Here is a 7,897-nt window from a genome sequence, read left to right on the forward strand (position 1 = left end):
CATCAATCAAAGGAGGCTCAAACAATCTCAAATTCTCAACATTAACAACATAGTATATTTGCATATAAGGAGGCCAATCTAGCTTAAATTCATTGTTACCAATCTTTTCCAGAATTTAAATGGACCATAATGGATTGGCTTCAGATTTTTACCTTCCCCTCGAAGTCTCTCTTTGCTAATATATAACCAAACTTCGTCTCCAACGTGAAATTTATGATCGACACGGTGTTTGTCATGCCTTGCCTTGTAGCTGCTTTGACTTTTTTCAAGCTATTCTTGCACTGTGTGATGTATCAACTGAATTTGCTCAATAAACATCCTTGCCTTATCGATGTCGCTATGACCATTGATGGTGAAATCTTTCTCAAAGATGAAGTCCAATGGTGATCTTGGTAATTACCCAAAACATGCCTCAAATGGTGATGTGTTTGTGGAAGAATGCTTTGCCTTGTTGTATACATGTTGTATGTAATGCAACTATTCATCCCACAACTTGGGATGTTTGCTGCAATATATTCTAAGAAGATGAATGATTTTCCTATTGACCACCTCAGTTTTTCCATCTATTTGCGGATGAAAGGCTATACTCTTCTTCAACTTAGTGTCCATAATGTCCCACAAATTTGACCAAAACTTCCCAACAAATCGAGAATTTCGATCACTTACAATGGAAGTAGGAAGACCAAAATGAACCTAAATATTTTGAAAGAAAAGATGAGCTGTTTGTTTAGCTATAATTTTCTTTTTATATGGTGTTAGAATACACATCTTGCTGAACCTGTCTACAACTACATACAAGTAATCATGACCATTCCTTGACAATGGAAGACCTCCTACAAAATCCATTGAGATACTCTACCATGGATGTGAAAGTACCGGAAGTGGAGTGTACAATCCTAGTTTCTTATTGCTAGGCTTACTTGTTGCACACAAAGAACATCCTCTAATGAAACAAGATACATTATCAAACATGCGTGGCCAATAACAATACCTTTGGAGATTCGTTATTGTCTTGCCAACACCAAAGTGTCTAGCAATCAATGAAGTGTGCACCTCCCTTATGATAATGTTTCTTTCTCCTTGTGGAATACATAACTTGCCTAAGTGATACAACAAACTATTATGTACATGGTAATCTAACTCTTCAATTTGGTTTCCTTGCCTCAAGCTTGCATACACATCTTGAAAGTCATTATCATATGCATATTGCTCAATGTAACTTTCATGTAAAACAGAATTGTGCTTGAGTATAATAGATGAATTTACAATAGGCCTAGAAAGCATATCAACTACCTTATTGTAGATTCCCTTTTTGTACTTGATAACCAAATGAAACTATTGTAGAAAACCCATCCATCTGAAGTGTCATGATTGCTACAACTTTGACTATGACTGTAAGTACTTCAATGGTTGATGGTTGATATGGATAATAGTCTCCTTCCCCATCAAGTTGTGTTTCAATTTTTTAACACTTTGTACCAATGCATAAAGTTCTTTGTCATAAGTGGGATAGTTAGTCACACCACCATTAAAAAGTTCATAATGAAATGAAATGGGCTTACCATGCTTCATAAGAAATGATCCCATGGCATAATCACTAGCATCCGTTTGAATCTCAAATGGCTATCTAAGATCTAGAAGAGCCAATACCGGTGTTGAAATGATCTTTTGTTTTAAATCATCAAATGCTTTTTGTTGTACATCTCCCCAATGGAATACTTTCTTGACACTAGCCAATGCATGTAGTGGAGCTACAATGGAAGAAAAAATAGCAATAAATTTCCTCCAATATTGTGTTTCCCCTAGAAAGCTTCTTACCTCTGTAATTGTATTGGGCTTGGGCCAATTCACAATGACCTCAACCTTATAGGGGTCTATCTTCAGCTCACCTCCTCCAACAATGTGTCCCAAATACACTAAAGAAGTCTTGCCAAATTCACACTTTGACATCTTTAAAAACAACTGTTCTTTTCTCATGACATCAAGTACTTTGTTCACATCCATGACATGTTCATCTCTGGATTTGGTGAATATGAGAATCATCTAAGTAAAAAATGACAAAGTCATCTAGAAATGGTCTCAATACATCATTCATAACTCTCATGAAAGTAGCTGGAGCATTTGTAAGACCAAAAGGCATAACAAGCCACTCAAACAATCCTTGTTTAGTTTTAAATGCAGTTTTCCAAATGTTCTCTTCAGCTATTCTAACTTGAAGATAACCACTTCGTAAGGCTAACTTAGTGAAATACTTTGCATACCTCAATTGATCAAGCAAATCATCAATTCTTGGGAGTGGATAACGATCATAGAAAATTTTAGGGGCGAATGTTCGCCCTTTGGCAAAATTAAGGGGTTTTAAATTTTTAGTGGGCGAATATTTTGTATCATAGTACATTTTTACAAATCACCTCAAATAGCCCACCTTATTTTAAGGGAGAGGGTAAAAAAGGTAAATTTAGCCCTTGAAATTCGGAGTTACAACCTTCCATTCGCCCATTTTCAAGAATAGGTTTTATTTAAGTGAATCCATTCGCCCATTTTCAAGAATAGGTTTTATTTAAGTGAATCCTATGGGCCAAAGGTCCAAATACCATATTGATAAAAGAGGTATGGTAAATTAATAAAAATATAAATAAATGAGAGGTATGGTAAATAAATAAAACATTTTTTATATTTATTCCATAAGTCACCTTATATACATGCAAGGGTGTAAACAAATAAAAATATAAGTAAAGTGGAGGTATGGTAAATAAATAAAATGTCTTTTTATACTTACTCAAAAGGTATGGTAAATAAATAAAAATGTAAATAAATAAAATGTCTTTTTATACTTACTCAAAAGGTATGGTAAATAAATAAAAATATAAATAAACTAGATGCATGGTAAATAAATAAAACCTCTTTTTATATTTAGTCCATAACCCTCCTTCTATTTATGAAGGCTCAAGAAAGAGGTTTTATTTAAGTGAATCCTATGGGCCAAATACCATATTTGTAAAAGAGGTATGGTAAATTAATAAAAATATAAATAAATGAGAGGTATGGTAAACAAATAAAACATTTTTTTATATTTACTCCATAAGTCACCTTATATTTACGAACACTCAAAAAATGTGTTATATTTAGGTGAAACCTATGGGCAAAATATTATGGGACAAATGCCATGGAATAGATTGTTATTAATACCATGCAAAAAAACATTATTAACCCTAATATTAGTATTAATAAAAATAAAAATGGCACATGGTATTGACCCATGGTATTCACCTGGAATGTAGCCTATTTAAATGGGGGAATTAAACCAACATAGATCCATCTTTACTCTGGATCTACTAACCCTCGAGAGATATCAAATATCATGATATGCAAACTACAATAGAGTGAAAAAATATTTGATCCGATCAAGATTAAAATTGGATGTTGTAATTTAATGTATGTTAAACATTTTAGCTTGGTTAAAATAAAAAATAAAATAAAAATCAACTATTAATTTTTTTATTTTTTATAAATTACTAATAGTAATTTTTAAGCTCTAGGTTTATGATAACCCATGGTATTGACCCATGGTAATACCATGGTATTCATGTGAACATAGACTATTTAAAGGGGAAATTCTATTATCTTAGATCCATCTTAATTCTAGGTCTACCAAGTGCTCAGAGGGATAAATAGATTTCATCCCCCTAAGAGTGGTAGATGTGGAGTTAAGAAGGATAAAGGTTGGTTTTTATGCTAATGAAGATATTAAATAGACTTAGGAAATTATATTGTAAAAACATCTTAAGGTGAATGGTTAAAGCATAGACATTAGAAAAGTATATTTGTATACTTCTGTTTTAAACTGAAACAAAGCTAAAAGGAATCGATTGATTGCACTAGTCATCCTTCTATAACTTTCCAACAGATGCTGGAGTAAATAGATTGTAATTTGGGTAGTTTTTCTAATTGCAAACAGGAACATACTTGTGTATTGGCAGGGTGGTTACGAGGTCCCTCGAAGTGATGAATTTGAATTTTTCTTGGTTTTATATATAGTATTAGGTTATTTCTCATGCTTTCTATGAATGGAACAGGTGAATTTTATCCTACACCCACTAGGTTATCGATATGTAATTTTGGTAATTTTGATTTCAAAAGATATTTTAAAGAAATGCAATGATTTCATTTGTGTATTCAATAAACACAAGATTTTATAATTGAGTAAAATATTCGCCATGCCTGGTGAGAGATTCGCCAAAAAATTATATATACATATCATATTATTGATAAAATCATCTTCCATTTTTCCTATATACCATGGAGATTCGCCCATTTATTATACATGTAAATTTAGGGGGGGTTCTTAAAATTTTCCCTAATAACGATTCTTTACCATTATGTTATTCAGTGCACGGAAATCCACACACATGCGCCAAGTCCCATCCTTATTTGGCACCAAGACAATGGGTGAACCACATGGTGAAGTAGATTGGCGTATGATACCTTTGTTCAGCAATTCTTGAATTTTCTTATTTATTTCCATACTCTCCATGATCGACATGCGACACATGCTAATGTTTGGAAGTGGAACATCCTGTTGCAGCTGTATCTCATGCTGAATTCCCTCTTGGAAGGTAACCCCTTTGGTTCCTGGAACATCTCGCCATGCTTGCTTACCACATCAAACAAATTAGATTTTAACTTATCATCACAACCTTCAAAATATTCATAATCTATATCATTATTTTTCTTGATCATGAGAAGCACAAAATTTTTACTTGCATTTACTAGTCTCTTCATCTGCCCTGCTCTCACAATATACTCCACTCCATCTTTGAGAAATATATATTTTTTCTCATGGTGATAAAATACTATTATCCTATCATACAAATATGGGCTTCCCAAAATGATTCCTGAGATGTCAAGTGGAACTACATCTAACTCAACTTCATCAATGAATTTTTCAGTAATGGCAAACCTGAATAAGCATTTCCTTGTAACCTGTAAATTTGCATTGTTGACTATCCAACCCAAGGGATATGGCTCATGATGAGGAACAATTTCAAGGTTAAGATTTTTTACCAAGTCTTTTGAAATTAAGTTCAATTATGACCCACTATCAAATAATTTATCACTCTCTATATGATTTGAAATTACCCTTACATGGAACAACTCTATCCTTGATTCTTCATTTGGAGTGTTGTTGTGACTATGTGAGGAACTAGTGTTTGCAATAGATTCTTTTCCTTTTGTGACCATGGCTGAAATCTTGGTCTCATAACCAGAATCGGATCCAATATCATTTTGTGTGGTAGTGGTTGTCTTTTGTTGGCTTGTATGGGCCTGATCTAGGTTCAGAGGTGATTTAGCCAAGCAAATCCCAGTACTACTGGCCCTTTCATCAATAGTCTGTGCAGCGCGGACTGAGATATCACCCGAAGTAGTATGGGAGGGTGCTAGAACCAAGTTTCTGAACCTTGGATATGTTTGATGAGCCTCTGGGGGTCTGCGGTTTGACCCTGCGTGCACGTCGCTATGCGCACTTGCTATCCCTTCGCAACCTGCGATGCTGCTTCTGCGCAGCCCTACTCGGGGCGCAACCCGTAATATCCAAGTCCCTTGCTATTTAATATGTTATTATCTAATTACTTAACTTGTTTATGTAAGACTAATGATTATTACAACATATTCAACAATCATATCAGTGCGCGCGATAAATAAAATAGTATAAACGTAAAGAAGGCAATGCACAATAGATACACAGAAATAGGAATCAACTTCTCTTTATTAATCTTCAATCCTGATTATAGACTCGACACCGCCCTGCGCACTTAGCTGTAGGGGTTTGCACACTCAGCTGTGGACTCTACTAGGCCTCTGCGCACTCAACTATAGAGCCTCTTCCTACTACTACAACCCAATACACTTAGACTCCTACTCTAAGCTCGAACCATTCGTATTCTTTTCTCTTCTTCCTTCGCTCTCTTTACAACTTAGAGCCTTGCTCTATTTATACAATCCCATGGTCTGTGGACCATGGGTAGGCCGACATGACTTTACATTCCATTACAATATTTTAGGGTGGACAACCCTATGACTTAACCTATACTTCGCGCTCCGCGCCCGCAAATCGCAGAGTCTTAAGAAACCATTGACTAAAACTTGGGCTTTGAGCCCCAAAACATGCTATGGGGGATTCCATGCCAAATAGGCCCCCAACACAATAGTCGTGACTCGTCCTGAGCTACTCTGCTGGTGCAGCGACCTTGGCACGGAACCCCTCCAACTGGTCTCGTACTACTTGGAGGTTCGCGGCGCACTATTCTGCGGTTTACTGGACCTGCTACATGCACTCCTCTGACACTTCTTTGTGAGGATCCGCTACCTGCCTTAGCGCATATTGTCCTTGCATCTGTGCAAGCTTGCCATCAATGTCGGCCATAATGGTGAAGGCCTCATCAATCCAAGGTTGGACGCGTGCCTTGAGAAGTGCCTCTTTCTCTCTGGCGGCATCCACTTGCTCTTTCAACACCCTTTCTTGCTGCATCTTTGCTAATCATTGGGTGAGGATGACTGTTTGCGCAGTTCCCTTGAAATTATCATATTGTTCCTGTAGTTTCTGCGCCTCTGTTTCCATGCACTGTATATTGGGGTCCTCCTGCAAGGATGTGAGGACGTCAAAAGCTTGGTCCAACATATTGGTATAGTCCTGCATTGCCCATCCAATTTCTTCCAGTCCTGTTTGAATCATGCTAACACGCTGCTCTCTAAATTCCGGAGTGGAAGGCTACACCTTCATTCGTAGCTCAGTAATCTAGAGGTTCAGCTCTAGCTGCACTCATGTTGTTTACTCGTGCGTTCTTCAGAATCCACTTGCTAGACAGTGGATCCGCATCTCTGTTGGTAGGTCGGTGGTGATGGACAACTCTAGGACTCACTGGCATGCTTCATCCACTGTCTTCACGATTTGTTGGTTCTGTGATGCCAGTTCATCCTACTGCAAGCTGAGCTGTTCGATGTTGATCTTTTGCTCACTCATCACTTGAATTGCACGACCTTCCCTGACGTGGAGCTTTGTTGTTATGCCATCCTGCAGCTGGTACAATGTGTCTCACGGAAGGGCAGCCAAATTTAGGCCAAGTCCCTTGATCCTGCCCACCGCGGCTCTATCGTCCTCTTTCTTTGCTGTTAGTGCTCCTTCTGGTAGCACTACGGTATTGGCCATCTTTGTGCATAACATCTGCTTTGCTGCTAAGGTACCTGCTATGCCTTAGGTGGCTACGGTTCCTTCCTGTGGGGGCCACACCTGTAGTTCCTGCAGTTGTGCCCTTAGGGCCCCCAACACAATTTGCTGCTTCAACATGGCTTCTTGGAGCGCTTCCTTGGTGACCTTGTGAACCGTGTTGTCGATGTCGTAGAGGTCACCTTCTATTAGTGTGATTAGTTCGATGGCCAATTTGGATGCCTTGACCTTTTTTCATGGACCCGATCTCTTCGTGACATGTGACCTTTTCAGCTGGGTGGATATTGTGCCTAGGTCTGTGCCTTCTTCTGTGTCCTCTGCTCCTTGTCCTGTAGACAAGTTCTGGCCCTCCTTGTCCTGCATTGTGGTGGCCCCTGTTTCCTGTGCTGCTACTGCTTCTTCGGTGGCCTTTGCCTGCTCTGCGGCTACCCTTGCTGCCTCGCAGACAACCCTTACCTTCGCGGCTGCTTGTTCATTGCACCTTTGCTGGGCCAACTTCATGACACGTAACTTGGTTGCATCCTTCTGCTTCTGTGCTGCTGTTCTATCCATTTCCACTAGATCCAGGGCACGCCACTCAGGGGGCCATGATTCTAACACTGAAAAGATCGCATCATCAATAGCAATGAAGGGGAGCTTGGTCCATTTTTGCACCAGGTCCTTACGCGCCTT

The sequence above is a fragment of the Pinus tabuliformis genome, chromosome 9 (genome assembly GCF_031772625.1).
Source record: "Pinus tabuliformis cultivar Carrire ecotype Pingquan chromosome 9, CPIR1, whole genome shotgun sequence".
NCBI lineage: Eukaryota > Viridiplantae > Streptophyta > Pinopsida > Pinales > Pinaceae > Pinus > Pinus tabuliformis.